Source organism: Anas acuta, chromosome 3, assembly GCF_963932015.1.
Source record: "Anas acuta chromosome 3, bAnaAcu1.1, whole genome shotgun sequence".
NCBI lineage: Eukaryota > Metazoa > Chordata > Aves > Anseriformes > Anatidae > Anas > Anas acuta.
In genome coordinates this window covers 109,242,921-109,258,931 of record NC_088981.1, presented here as the reverse complement: position 1 = coordinate 109,258,931, position 16,011 = coordinate 109,242,921, and the positions used below count along the sequence as shown (strand labels likewise).

The 16,011-nt window shown below is 36.5% G+C and overlaps 1 long non-coding RNA gene across 1 annotated transcript; it reads left to right on the top strand.

The window, feature by feature from the left end:
• The first annotated feature begins 3 nt into the window (after positions 1-3).
• On the top strand, positions 4-14,032 carry LOC137853102 (uncharacterized). The gene is made up of 3 exons (XR_011094242.1): positions 4-237; positions 6,956-7,000; positions 12,852-14,032. It is a non-coding gene; the product is annotated as an uncharacterized lncRNA (long non-coding RNA).
• The last annotated feature ends 1,979 nt before the right edge of the window (positions 14,033-16,011 follow it).

The following is a 16,011-nucleotide window of genomic DNA, read 5'->3' as shown; positions in this document are numbered from 1 at the left end:
AGGCTGGGTAATATTTGTCAGAGATGAAAGAACTGAAATAAAAAGGAAAGATTTTCTTTTATTGGGAACAAGTCCCTGAGTTCATCATCTCACAGGATTTTGTAGTTAGGGTCCTCACTTTTGGACTACTTTTATTCCAGAAATCTTGTGTTTAATGCAGCATAAGAGCCTTATCTACTGAGGTTAGGATCATCTCCTGGAAAAGTAAGCTGTGCATCTGTATCAACTCAGCCTGAGGTGAGACTGAAATGTGGAATTTCTTAAATCTGAATAGTGACTGTCATCTGTACAGGGGGAAGAAAAAAAAATGCTAGACTGTTCTGCTTAGCTTTAGTATGATATTTCTTGGGAGTTTTGGTGGAGCCTCCCTTTCCTCAACTCGTGATTACTGATGGCTTTTAAGTCTCAGTTAAATATCTAGCTGTTATTTAGTTTATTTCTGAGCATACGCAGCTGACTGGGCTTAGGTTGTTGGAGAAATAGACAGCCTTAGATTATGGCTCATCTGGACATCTAAATCAATTTGGGTGGCCCCAGTACATAGTTTTCCCTGAAAGTAAAGGAAGAATTTAGAGAAATTGTATTTTGTTGAGGGATGTTATATGGAGAATAATGTACCTTGTAGAGATATGTGAAATCTAATTAAATAGTAAAAGAGAGATTCTCCTATTTTTTAATTGTGTTTTTCCCCAATACCTTCTCTATCTTGCCTAAATTTGCATATTTTTCTTTTTAAGCATTTCAGGGAAAATACATTATTTCAATCCAAACATCTATATGAACATGCATTTTCACATCCTTTCAATATAAAAGACTTATCTATAAAATGTGATCACTTTCACTTAGCAAGGCAGACAGACGTGATGTTTCTTCCACCTTCTTGGGATATGATGTCTAATTTTACTTGAAAGTATGTGTACTTACTCCACTCAGATAAGCTCATATTGATGTCTGTAATAAAATACCCCCAAAATTGAATTGCTACCAGCTTTGCATTTCATTATGAATGCTTTGTATGCCTCTGATAAGTATTTGCCAGTTTGGATTTTACCCAGGCTGCTAGAGTCAATGCCTCTGATATCTCAAAGAAATGGCTGTTGGTCTTTATTAATAACAGGTCTCCAGGCACCCGGTTTACATTTTATGTAAGAGTTTCATGCTTCCAACAATATCATGCACTATAGAACAATTCAGCACGTGCCTGCTTCCCCCTGACCTCAGTAGTGGTGTGTTGCTTTGCAGATCCCCTATCTACCAGTGTGATTTGGAGTTCCTTGTAAATAAAAAGATTCTCACTGTCCTCCTCTTTTATAATTATAATATTTATACTTACAACACATAAAGGCCGCAGCCAAGACTGTCATTAGCTCTGCACCTCATCATGAATTCTTTGTATGCTGCCAGTAACTGTTCTCAGTTAACCCAGAGCCTGACAATATACCTTGTATAAAGCATCTTTTTTCTAAAAAAATTATGATGCTGGTTGGATGAGATGGACTGTCAGAGGCACAAGGAGTTTTAATGATTACCAGATCTAAGTACACCATTAAAATTGTCTTTATTTCAAAGTTTTCTTGGGTGACTTTCACACATGCCACTCTGATGACTGTTTTACTCTCATTTTCACTTAATCTTCATGTTAACAACATTGTCTTTCCCCTCCCATGCCCAGTGAGTCAGGTGCTGCACAAATATATTTGTTCCAGTACCAGAAAGTTTAGAGACTTGTAGTATTTTGGATTCAAGCTCTAAGCTGACAAAGGGTGAATTCTGTTCCACTTACTAAACAGCAGTAGATTGTAATCTAAAGCATACAAATGACTTTACAAATAATAATAAAATGATGTTACTGTCAATGTATTATATATATTATAATATATATAATATTATATATTATATATATATTAAAATACAGCAATGTATTTTAATAACAATACCAGGTAGGTAGATATTCTTGTGTGTGAATGTAAAAATAAAAACATCACAAACATGACTCTGCTCATGAACTGATAGGCATGTCTACGTACAGATACATTCACAGATTCTTTCATATATCTCAGCTTTGGACATATAATAGCAGTTAGAGGTAGAACAGCTTAATTTGAATGAACTGAAATCTGGTAATTTGAAAAAAAAAAAAGAGAAAAAAAGTAATGATTTCAATTCATTTTCTGATTTAGACAACTTCTAATTTTTGTTATTAATGTAGCTTTTAGGTGAGGACAGTGAAGTTCTTTTCCATTGCCTCATCAATTTTGGAAATGTTATTTTAACTTAAACCTCAAACATTTCCAGAACCTTTTCAGAATAAGAATGGGAAAAATTGGATACACAACTTCTCATAATAGTGACACTGGTTTTTAACTAATGCTGTCTTACAATTTAACTGCTCTGTGAGAGAAGCAAAGAATCTTTTATATCCATATCATTTGAATGAATGTTATTGCAGTCAGCAATAACAGAATTCCTAACAACAGAATAACAATTGTTGAGTGCACATAAAATCTCAGTTGATAGATACAGATTGAGAAACAGTAAAAGCTTCAGGCAAAACCCATCATTATTTATTTGAAAGATGCGTAATTGGATTTATAAGGATGATTAAAGTGATACATAATCTAGACTTGGTAAGGTACCCCTAAATTTTCAAAGATTTAGGTGAGGATTTAGCTCTTTGCAATTGATAGGAGTCACACAGACTAAATTACATGCATTGTTCAGAAAATGTAGGGAATTGGCCATTGAAGGGGAAATGGCTCAAAGAATGCTGTATAAGGTAACTTGTTTGCATACTATTATATTACTGCAGGCTCTGCAGTAACTCTTAATGGGGGAAATTTATCACTGCAGAGAGAACCTGTCAAAGCAGAGGTCAGGACTGACAGACTGACAGAGAGAAGAGAAGTGAAGTGACCAACCAAAGCCTTTTCTACAAATGGAGAAAAAGAACAGCGCAGGGATATTTGCGGAGAGATATGGGCATCCGAGGTCACTGAACAGGAACCACTGTAACAGTGTGCAGAGCGTAGCAGTAATACACCCAAAATATGTAGACGGACTGATGAGAGTGCCTCTGACAGTATAGTGACTATACAGTGTCTGACTGTATCAAAGAGTACCTCTAGCTGGATATTACCTCCTGCTAAACAAGAAACTGCAGTTCCAAGCTGTGTTTTAGTGAGGTGTATTTGTTAACTCTGACATGACTTGCCTTCTTCTGCTGTGATCCCATCATGCTACATTCCTGTTGCACTGAATTCTGCTTCAGAAAAGTCAGTGAAGAGGTTGTGCTACTCAAAACTCAACCTAATGTAAGTTTTTGTAGAGGAACCAAGAACAACTAAAAATGAGAGGGGAAGGAAATAAAAAAAAAAAAAAAAATAATAATAATAATAATAAAAAAGTCCAACTTTCTCACTTCTATAAAATGTGGGAATGAAGCATGATGACATTGAGAACTAGAGGCAAAAAACTTTGCATTTAATTTGGACAATGTTAAGTTTCATATAATGGGAAGAGAGTTAGGAGGAGATGTGAAAGTCATAGATGTACATGTATGTAGAATACTTACTGGATTTGAACAGAGAGCCTGACTAGAAACTGGAAAATAAATTTGTGAGACAGTATCAAAAAGATGTCAATGGAATGGTGTGACCTGGTGAGATTAGCCAAAGCAAACATGTAAAGTGATTTATATGTTCTTTTCCCTTTTAACAAAAAGGGTTCTGACTTAATATACTGTCTGCGAGAGTGCCATCTGGTGATCCACAATTACATTACAAAAATGACCTTCCTAAGCAAGCTGCAGTTAGAGCTACTGTTCAGATATTTCAGTAGCTCAACCCTCTGCTGGTTTCATTAGACCACGACACTATTATATGCACTGTACTGAGAAAATAAAAATCATTAGAACTCACAGGGGAAAAAGCAGGAACAAACACACTTAATATTCACATAAAGTACAAGCAAATCTTTAGCAAAGCAAGCACAGAAGGTATGCATGTAAAATCTTGTTTATGCTATGAGGATGGAAGGGTGCTTTATATAACAAGGAGAGGTTTGGGGAGTATTTATATAGGTTTTTAGCACTCTAGTTAAATCTTCACTCTAGAGTACATAAAAATGTTAGCTAGTAAGTAGTAAAGGCAGATTCAGTAAGGCTAGCTTTTTGTCTTCAGAGCTCTTTTTAAATTTACTTACTGATGTTTATTTGTCTGACAGCTTCTATAACTAAAAATTGCTGGCACTTCTCCCTATGACCTCCTGAAAAAACTCTCACAGACAAAACATGTACCTTTGTTTTCATCTTCAAACCTTCAGAAGGAACTATGAATTTGGATTATTGTCAGTGATTTTTTTTCATTATCACCATGGAAGGTTCCTGTTTTTGTCAATTTAGGATTTATAGGACCTACAGGACTTGCTTCATATAAGAAAGAAATGTTTTATTCAGCAATCTGAAACAGTTAATACATTAAGAAGTGATGTTGAGGGGAAAATTTTCACATGAATTATACAAATGAAATCCTTGTTCATTTCCAATATCTAGAAAGTAATGACTTCATGTTTACACTAATGTGAAAGTCTAGATTAGGTTTGTACTCAACTCATAAAATACCAATATAAGTAAGATATGGTACAGTTCAAACTCTCATCTCTTGCTGGAACAGACACTCCGAGCACCAATAAGCCATCCAGAAGAAAGAAACAGAGGGTCCATGTTAACACATCTAACCAAAGAGTCTGAAAGTGTATTATTCAATAACGTAATTATTACGATACTTGTAAGGGAAAGGAGACATGGGAAGATAAAGTGACATGCCAGATATCATGTAGAAAGTGCGAGTAAATGAGTCCACCTAAGCCTCTGGGTCTGAGCCTGGATTTAGACACTAGACCATACTGTTTAACCATGGAGAACTTTGACATCTCAAAGCAGAACCAGAATCTGGGTTAGGAACTACAAACACTTGAAAAATAATTTCTATAAACAACATTAATTGCCAATTTAATCAGTCACATTTATCTTCATTTAGATATAAGTGAAGATTAAGTCTCTCCAGGGGGTAGGAAATAGCTGACATAAACACAAAGCATTGTCTTGTGAGACACTAACCACAAGCTCATTAAGATTAGCTCTTTTGTAGAAGACTGAGAAGTAGTAAATGAGATACCTAGTTTGAGAAAGGAACAGATTCTAGGAAAAGCAGTCAGAATAGATTTGCTTCAGTACCAGGTAAAATAGCTGAAAAGCTAATTAAAGATAGAGGAACTAAACTGCACACATGAACAGCAGTTAGCAGGGATTAAGCAGAACAATTTGGGGAAAAAGTAAGTCTTGTCCTAGATATGCTAGAATTCTTTTATTGTAATAACAAAAGAGTGAATAAAGGAGAACCAGTTAAAATAGTTTACGGGGACCTCCTGGAAGCCTTTGATACAGTTTTCTACAACAGCCTATTAAAAAAGGCCAAAAATTGACTCCACTGGGAACAGGATATTGCTCCGAGCAGCTAGAGTGTGCAGTATTTTTAGAAAAAGGCAAGGTCACAGAAAACAAACTGAATGGAGGAAGGCATGATTTGACACATGGAAAAATATCAGTGGGATGCTCTGAGTTTCCAAGTTAGGCCCAACACTGTAAAAGTGATCTATGTGGAAGGACCACTGAATCTTCTGTCAGTAACAGACATATCTAGAGGTATCTGAAGAAGATTTGGGGAAAAACGTGAAGATATCTAGTAATCATACAAAGAAAGAAAGAAATACTAGGTAATCTAGCTTGTGAAATGGATTCTTGAACCTTCTACTATGTCTTAAATAACTGTAATAACTAACAGAAAGAACCACATGACAAGAATCACTTCAGTTCCCTAAAATAAACTGTACCTCAGTTGAAAATTCTACTCCTTTTCTGTTCTCCTTCACTGATGAGTAGGTTTTTTTCTGTTCTATTAATAAAAATAATTCCTGGTTCCTAACTCTGTATGTTTCCAGAATCCATTTTACAATGACAAAAAAGAGCCCATAGGCTCACAATTTTGCATACAGTTCATGGATTGGCATGCAAATATCCAACATTGAATATCAGTGTATAGAAGTTCAGAACATGCAAATCTTTGAGTGCAGTGATACATGGTTAGGACTGTGAATCTGTTTTTTTTTTTTTTTTTCTATGTGAGTTTACAACAACACCTAGCTTGAAGACAGGAAGGGCAGGGATTTAAAACTACAAACTCTAAGTACAAGTGAAGTGATATCAACACTTTATCTGTGGAACAACATGTATGCTATCAACGAAAACCTCTTTTTAACACCTCAGAAACACTGTTAGAGATTCTCATTTTTGCCTCTATGAGATCTCGATTGTCTGCTTCACAACTTGGTGTTCACACATCTGAGTTATTGGAATGGACTAGTATACAGTTGTATAAATTCAGAGAGAAAATCCATAGTTTGTGCAAATGATCTCAGTTCTTGTGTAACTTTTCTGAGAAACTTTGTTAGGTAAAAACCTGTGTCATTCAAGTTCAGCTTTACTTCTTCAGTACAGGTCTGTTATACAAGAACTAAACAAATCTAGAAAAAAATGGTTCAAGAACATCTGATCTAATTTGAAAGAACAAATGACTAGGACAGAAACGAAGGGCAAAAAAAATGAAGGATTATGACAATAAGACAGCTTATCAGATAGTTTTATACACAAGCTGATGTTTGCCACTTTTTGGAAAAAATGTTTGTATTTTCTATATAGACACAAGTGATTTAGGACACTTGTTGTTAATATAACAAAAAAGTCCTAAAGGTGAAACAAGAGCAAGAACTCTGAATCAGTCACACAGGTATAGACTTTGTGGATGTTCTTTCATGGAGGTATACAAGTAAATACATCCTACATATGTGTATAGGGCAACTGGGCATTCTTGTAATTACATTACAATTCTTGTAATTCCAGATGCAGTTAACTATGCAGACAATCCGACACATGGCCATGCTTATGGTAAGTGCTCAAATACCCTTTTTATTCCTGAAATTATGTGCACATCTTTCTAGAGATCATGTCCCGGACCTCCTTCTCTCTCATGTGAAACCACTTTTAAAGAAGAATTGGAACTCCTTCAAAAAGAATGAAAGGGAATTCCTATGCTGATAGTAGTATTGAATAATAGTCATAGTAACACTATGTATTTTCCTTTTCTCTCTGCTCAAATACTCGAAACGATAAGCCAAAATCTCCTCTGAGAGTCATTCACACAGTTTTTATTCTTGTATTGTTATCTTACTGTCCCTCAATCCCAGTAAGCCAAAACTACCATCACCCCAAAGTTAATTGGATCTCATCGTGCCTGTTTTCCATCAAGAGTGAGGTTCACATATTGTTCTCTTACTGAGTACTTAAAGATGGATTCTCGGGAGTGTCTATTTGTATGAAACACGTATTTCAGTAGGTTATGTACCAGGATTTGAACTATGCCCTATGTGGCTCCTCGTAGAGTCCTTCATTCACAATAGGTAAATGATTTCTTAAGAGTTGAATATTAACTCCCTACTTAAAATTTGCATTTACTTTCAGTAAAGACTTTCATTTCCTGGTTGTGAAATTAATCTTTTTTGTTTTATCAAAGAAACATCAGCACTTCTAAAGCCAGAGTGAAAGAGCCATTAACCCTTTGGAGGAGTATTAAAAATGGTATTTTTAAAAGTATAAAAAGTTAAGGAATAGGAAAACCTTAATAGGTAATTGAGATCTGTTTAAGCAAATGGGCCTATGCTAAGGAAAAGGATTGGGGCAGGGGAGGGAGAGAGAGCAGGGAAAGCCTTCCAGCCTTCCTCTGAAATGGTATTCCTTTTTGGTAGAATATACATATTTGTGGGTTTTGTTTGTTTGTTTTTGTTGTTGTTGTTGTTTTTTCCCCAAAGTATTAGATCCTGGATATGAGAGCTGCCAAATGCAAAATACCCTTACCTTCCCTACCCCAGCCTGAGACTTCACAGATATTTTATATCTGTATCCTCCTTCACCACACAGTGTTAGACTAAAGGAGAGCAAGACTGCATATTGCAGTGATTTCAGTAATAAAAATACCATTGTTTAGCCTTAACTTCTCCTATATTTCAACTAAATTATTTGGTTTAGTTACTGATTTTCAACACACAGGAAATAATGTCTCCAGTGATGTCTTGTTCCAAGATATCATCATGTCCAGGTAGCTAAAAAAAACAGTTTCATGAACAAGCGTTTCCTGAGGCACTAAATCACTGAGTAAGGAAGGAATAGTAGCTACTATTATGAGTTTATTCTCACAGATCGAAGTTAAAGTGGCAAACAAACAGCAACCAGCTTAATACCTGCATCTGATTAGTATCATAGCTGATGCAAAAAAAAAATATATAAAATAAAAAAGTTAGATTTATTTTATACCAATTGCATAGATATGTACACATGTGTACATATATAAATTTTCACAAAACTATTGGCACAAAAACCGTCATTTAATTTCCCTGTGGGAACCACTCCAAGAAGTGCAAAACAAGTGTATATGGTCTAGAAAAAGGGAAATACAGCTGTCTTCTGAAAGGGATGGTACTGAGCTATAAATCTTTTTGGAGAGAGAAAGAAGTATGCTATTCATTATGGTTTCTCTGTGTGCCCTAGACTTCTTCTCCACGTAAGGTAAGAAAGAGAAGAGAGCCTTGGTTGCAATTTGTGAAATAAGAGAGAAGCTGTACTCTGAACTGAGACAGTGGCTCAGAAAATAGGATGTGTATATTTGTGAGACCTGGAAAATTGTATTTGGGGAATTACTTCAAATTTATTCTGATTTTTGAGTCTTTGGGGGAGCAGAGACTTTTCAGATTTCCTCCAAAAAATTTTACACATACATCCTGAGGAATCTTTTAGGCAGATACTGGTTTAATAGATTGCTTACTCACTCAAGAGTACACAAGAATTTCACACAACAATTAAATCTTCATGTTAACATCACATGCAGAGATGAAATCACGAGACCCCAGTTTTCAATTAGTGAAGTTTACTCTTGCCATTTCTATGATTATTATTATTATTGTAGTAGCATGTCTAGGCTCTACTGCAGGTAGGTGTTGTGCATTATAAAACTGATATTCAAAGATACTCCTTGCTTGAAGAGTTTGTAACATAGATAAATGAGACTTTCAAAAAGGGGTAAGAAATGAGACATTTTGTCTTTGTCCTAAAGATGAAAAACAGAAGCAGGAAGATATTAAATGACTTCTATGGAGGAAATATATGACAGAGCCGGAACAGAAGCTACACTGAGCACTGATGATTTACTAACTATAGCACAAGACCATCCCCAATTTCAGAACTTATTTAAAAAAAAATCTGGCCCTTCTATCCAAATCTTGCCTTCAAATCTGTTAAAGTTCAACCACTGAGATTTCCTTTATCTTTGCTTTACATCTCCTTTTTTATCAGTGTGTTAATGTTTTGTCTTTTTGTCCATATATTTTTAAAAACCGCTTCTGCTCACATAATTTCTGTAACTCACAGTATGAAATTCAAAGGGCTAAATCCAGTGAAGCAAACAGTAACAGCAAAAGCAAACTTGTCTTCATGTCATTGTATAACGGATAGTGAGATAAGCAGGAATTCTGAGACTGTATGAAAGGAATATGAAATTTAATAGTAAATCCACCAGAGCTGAATAAAATGCATGTAATTAAACTATTGCCTGAGAAAACATTTTTAAAGATCGGTGTCAAAACCCAGCTACCTAGCCCCTGAGAACAAGCAGGTAATGCATCTATATCCATGCCTGCATTTTATGTATCTGTACTATTTATGTAACTCATTCAACTTGATTAGGCCATGCTGTAGGCTCCAGAGAGTAAACCACATTCATTCGCCCCCTGAAAGCAACTAGGTATATTATTGTAATACAAAGATGTTTGGACAAGTTTTTAAAATCCTATTGTGTTTTGCATTTTAAGCCTGAATGACATTTAATATAAGCATCAAAATGTATCAGCAACATCATGCTGATTTATTTTTTAACAGTTTCAGCTTCTAGGTCGTCAGAACAGGAACTAATTACTGATTATAAATCATTCAGACTCTCAATGCTACCCCAGACTTTACATACTCAGATCATAATAATCTTATATCCTATGCAGTTCCACATCATTTTTTTCAGGCTTAGAGGCATGAACTGGGAACATCTGGGCAAATAAAGATACTCATCAAATAGGAGCATTTGATATTGGTCTAAAATAATGAAATGAAACATAGGAGTGATTGCAGTGACATTTCACAGAGAGAGTGGTCATGCATTGGAATGGGCTGCCCAGGGAAGTGGTGGAGTCAGCAGGAGGTGTTTAAGAGATGAATGGATGTGGCACTAAGGGACATAGTGGTGGTTGGATTTCATGATCTTGAAGGTGTTTTCCAACCTAAATTATTCTATGATTCTATGCCTCTCTGACACTAGAGGTCCAGCCTGTATCTATCACCAGAGCTCAAGAAATGCGACACCAGTAGAGCCCATCTATATGTTCGCACAGCGTAATACAACGATTACAGGTATACACTGTGGATTCTCCCGTAGTTTTAGCCCACTGGGCTACAGTCGTGCAGGCAGATAATCCATGTGTAAGTTTAGGCACATATGTTCACACAAAGAATCAGAGAATGACATGACATATCCCATGTTGGAAGGGACCCACAAGGACCATCAAGTCCAACTCCTGCATCCACACAGGACTACCCAAAAATCAGACCATGTGTCTCAGAGCATTGTTGAAAATACTTCTTGAACTCCGGCTGGCTCGGTGCTCTGACCACCTCACTGGGGAGCCTGTTCCAGTGCTTGAGCTCCAATAGGGAGCTCAAGGGGTTCTTGGTGAAGAACCTTTTCCTGATATCCAGGCTGAACCTCCCCTCAAGCAGCTTCATGCCATTCCTTTGAGTCCTCTCACAGGAGTCACTATTGCTATTCTTGTGCTCATAGTAAGCTCTGGAGTTGGTTAGATCTTGGCAAGTCTCCAGAGTTAGTTGTAGGCACTGTGAATCATCTTGCCTGCAGTGTCAGTCCCTTTTATATCTAAAGTAGGAGAAATGGTCATTGTTATAGTGTGACGCTAGTGGTTTGTTTGATAACTTTATACTTGGTCAGAAGAACTGGTTGCACTGCAGCAGCACTTAGCACTGCAATACATGTCACCTTCTAAGCTCAGCCCACATTTACCCTGGGAAGAACAGCATCATCACTTTGGTCTGAAGTTCCCTTTTTCAAATTGATTTGTTGTAGTCCAGAAAATGGGAATTAAAACCCCTTCCTGAGCAAAAATATAGAGACCCACTACAGCAGTGTTCCTCACTTTATTTCTCATGGGAGACAATATCCCCTGGTACCATACATCTTTCTCCTCTCGTAAGCCAGGCAGGATTCTTATGTTATTTCTTGCCTGTCTCCATGCAATTCCTTGTACAATAAACCTTAGACTCTCTCCTTCACATATGTCCTAGGACATCTTTCCTCTAGGAATGTATCAAATGGTCTCTTCTCTTGGAAGACCCTACCCCTGATGCTGGAGCACAAACACATTCAGAAAGAAGGCTGAACTGGGGCTGAGTGCACATAAAGTGATGTCTTAGGTCAAAGACCAGACAGGTATTTCCAGAGGATGTATTTGCAAGGTGCTTCTGCCCCTGGTGATGTGAATTTGCAGGAAGAGGCAGGTGCAATGAAAATAAGGATTTCAAATGCCAAATTTGAACCTGTGGAAGGAGAAGGCAAACTATTAGCTTCATTAAAAAACAAAACAAAACAAAACAAACAAACAAACAAAAAAAACCTGCCTGGTGTTTTGGTTTCTCTTTCCATGAGGGGGATGCTGGCAGCAGGATCCCCTCGATGGTCTTGCTGCTGGTTTACACAAGGGAGTAATTTTCATTGGAAACTAATCTTTACCATGTCAGAGGCTCAGTGTCAATTTTATCTGTGTTTCTTGCTGTTACTACTATTTTCCTCAGCAGCAGTGCCACTAGCCCTGCTATTAGCCACTGCTGGGCTTTACCTCGCAAGAGCCCAATGTCTCTTTGCTTGAAAAGTTACAGGAAGTAGCAGCATTAATAACAGTAAAATGATGTTAAAGGAACTGCTGCTTAAGGGTAAAAGAGGTTAACTGGGCAAAGCTACATTGGCCTGACCTAGGCAGGATCCCAACAGCAGGCTTAAAGTTCACTAATTTACATTCACATCCTAACCTGAGCTTTGCAACTGGAGCCCATTTCCAAAGACCTATCTAAATAAGGGCAATCAGGAGAATGAGCCTGACTTAACAAAAAATGTGACTTGAAAGTGGATTAACTGACTTACATTTGTGAACGCTCCTAGGAAAAATAAAAGTGGACTTGTTTCTATTTATTTCATGTTTGGCAGGGAACTAATTCAAACATACCTTTTTATCCCCCCCCCCCCCCAAAAAAAAAAATATATATATATAAAACATATATAACATATATATATTAATTATTGAATTTAATTAAGTTTAATGGGGTCACTTTAAAAAAAAAAAAAAAAAGCTGATTCTTATTCATGTTGAGGGCTATGCCTTGTAAATGCATCTATTTAAAAAAACAAAACACAAATCGCTAGAGATTCAAACTTCCCCATATCTTCCTTGGATCTTTCTGCAGGACCCACTGTTAATACCTTGCATAATGTTCTCTTGAAGGCCAGAGGCAATGGGAAATGTTTTTGTTATATAATAACAGTAACAAATGGAAGCTGGGGAAAATGAGTTACTTGGTGGAATAAGATGTGGAAGTTGTATTCTGTTCTTTGATAATGTTCTTGTCTGAATCCCAGGGAAAAAAAAAACATGTATACTTCCTGCTGGAGTTCTCTTGCAGCCTGGACACAACCTTGTAGACTTCTACCAAACTTCCACCATCTCAGAAGAACCACAAGAACAATGAGGAACAGCAGTTCCACAGTTGTTTGTAGGATCTTTGCATATCACTTGAAATGATAATCCTAAGGAAATCAAATACAAATAAAGACATCCATCCCTTTAACATCCCTTGTCTTGAAAGCCAAAAGATCTCTATCTTTTTGTTTATTCTCCTTCTAGTTTGCTTAATATACTTTACCCTTTGTACCTAAGTTTCTTCCTATATACAGCACCATACAAGTTCCTGTCTTGGTGAGCCGTTATAACAGGAGATCTGAATGGCAGGTGCTGTTTAATAAGCTTCCCTAGAAATAATTTTCTGTAATAAATAATTTTTTTAATAATCAACAATTTTTTAAATAATCAACAATAAATAATCAACAATTTTAAAACAGAGAGAAAATATTAAAGCAAATGCACAATAGAAGAAGAAAAATACTCACCCACCTCAGCATAACTCAGAAAAAGAATAATTTTGTAAGACACCTTCATCTTTACTATCCTTCAGGAGCTTCTGCAAGAATTAGAAAGCAAGAGGCTATTGCTTTCCTCTCCTCCCCCCAGTTTTTTTTCCTACTTAAAAATCTTTTGGCTTCATCACAATCAACAAAATATATTGCAATCATGAAAAATAGCCTACAGCTCTGCTGGATGAAGCATATCAGCTTGTTCTCCAATTTTAGAAAATTATATTTTATGGCTATCAAAACTGCAATGAGGAAGCAGAGTTGTAAAGAGAAGTTGTCTGAGAAACATGCAGAACGCTATCTTGATAAAAAGGCTAAATGATGCCAAAACAAAGTCCTTATCAAATCATCCAAAAAAAGAAAAAAAGTTGTAATAAAATGTATGATGCACTGGGGAAGCACTCAGATTATATTGTTAGGTATGTTTGAGAAAGTAAGTTGACAAGTGGAGAAAGAAACATAATCTCTGATATATGAGCAATTCTGAAACTCTTTCATGGTGAATAAGTTGATCCTTGTCCCTGCAAAACCAAAATGCAAGTAAATAAAACACAAAAGTCCTGACCTTTCATCTCCTTATTGCAATCCTCTGACTTCCCTGTTCTAATGTCATTCTGTGAAATTTTGGATTAATGGTGCAAAGAAATATTTGCCTTGATAATAAAGAGTTTCCAGATTCTCCACCTCTGTTTTCATTGCCACATTATCCTTATTTATAGTATGTAAGTCTGTAACTTGACAAGACTCAGTAACGCTTTACATTTTACAAGTCTAGAGACAAAGCATCCTGCTTGTCCTCTACACATGTTTAGTACTGTCAAATCATTAAAGCTCTCCCAAGGGTATCCCTCCTTGCCAGATTTGATACCTTATTAAGATTTACAGGATGAGTTTGAGAGTGGTGAACAGCAGTAGAAGCATATTTCCCAACTGAATTTGCACCAGAGAGCTAGCTCCCAGTCTTAGAAGTTAGTCTTATTTTGCTGAAATTGCTGTTTCTTACGGTTCATAAATAATGATAAATAACAGTGAAAAAAAAAAAAAGAAAAAAAAAAAGCTGAGAATAAAAAGAAAAACTAGAAGATAATCTAGAAAGGAATTAAACTGAAAAATACACTGTCCTGATTTAAACCTCACTGAAGTCAAAGGGATGTATGGGTTGAGTTCAACAAGATCTACACCCTTTAGGAGCAGAAAACATGAGTCTTTGAAGCCCACTGACAGTGTGGAGCTCATATAGATCTAAGAGATTTTGGTTTTCACTCCCAAACCTGCCACGTGTATCTCAAAAACAAACAAACAAATGAACAGCAACAACAACAACAACAAAAACCCACAGCCAACAACCCTCCCCAAGCACAGACTTCTCTAATCTCTCCTCTTCCAGAGAATTACAGATGCAGAATTCAAGATACAGTAGGAAAATTCATCAAAGCAGTAACGACTATAGAAAAAGATCTCGGGAAAAAAAATCAACAGCCACCTCTCCCTGCAACACTACATAGCTCTTCTTCCTTGATGTCCTTAAAGAAATCAAAGCAAGGCTGGCAGAGTCTGATGGTTCATAGAAAACATAGTGGGAAGGAATTAGACAAGACAGTGATGAAACCAGCAGACCTAGGAGATGATGCAGCTTTCTATCCTCAGAGAAGCATGTAGGACAGAGTAATAGTAATAGGTAAAGTCACACACTTTAGAGTTGATGCCCATGGTAAGAGGGGATGTAACTGTTTTTTTTTTTTTCAAATTCTAATTCTGTCCTTCATTGTGTTTGCATTTTCTCCCACCTTGGTGTCTCCATCTCTGCAGGCATTCAGACACTGAATCCTACTCTCTGATTACAGTTTTCCATCCAGCTTTGCACCAAAATTTTGGTTGTTTATTCTAGAACATATTTCTAGCTTACATATGAAACTGACATGTCAAAAATGTCTAAACAATGATGTTAAAACAGAAGATGTCTACTGTTTCTCCTCTGCCCACTGCAGAAAGGGCTGGAACTGTAGGATAGAAATTCATGGCAGGTAGATGAATCAGCAAAAACAGACATGAAAACCTCACTGCGAAATGAAAGACAAACAAAGAAACTGATATTTCAAGTCAGTGTTTGGAGATTTCAAGATACCCTGGAAGTTCATTTCACTCTGCTGAAAGATTTTAGTCTGGATTAGTCAGTAAACCTAACTGTACCTTTCCTTCTTAATATATTTATTTTATTAGGCAAAACATCTCCTCCATTCACATAAAACTTGCATCTCCTAATTTCTTTGCATTTCCAGGAAAAAAAAAAAAAAAAAAAGGTGTTGGAGGAGATCCCTAGGGCAGCAGGTGATTAAAGTCCACTGGAAATCATCTATTCCTCTACCTGACCTTCTAAGGGCTCAGACTTAGGGGTGTGCTACTTAGTCAGCTATTTTATTTTTTCTTTTCTTGGTGATGTTAAATTCATGCATAGAGGCCCATACTATCAGTCTTTTTATACCTTCATACCCCTTCCCAGAACCATGAGGAAATCTGATACCCTTTCACCCTCACTCCCTTTCTGGCAAGTGTCAGATTTGTCAATCACAGGGGGATGATCCAGTTCATGAAAATGTGTCACACTAAG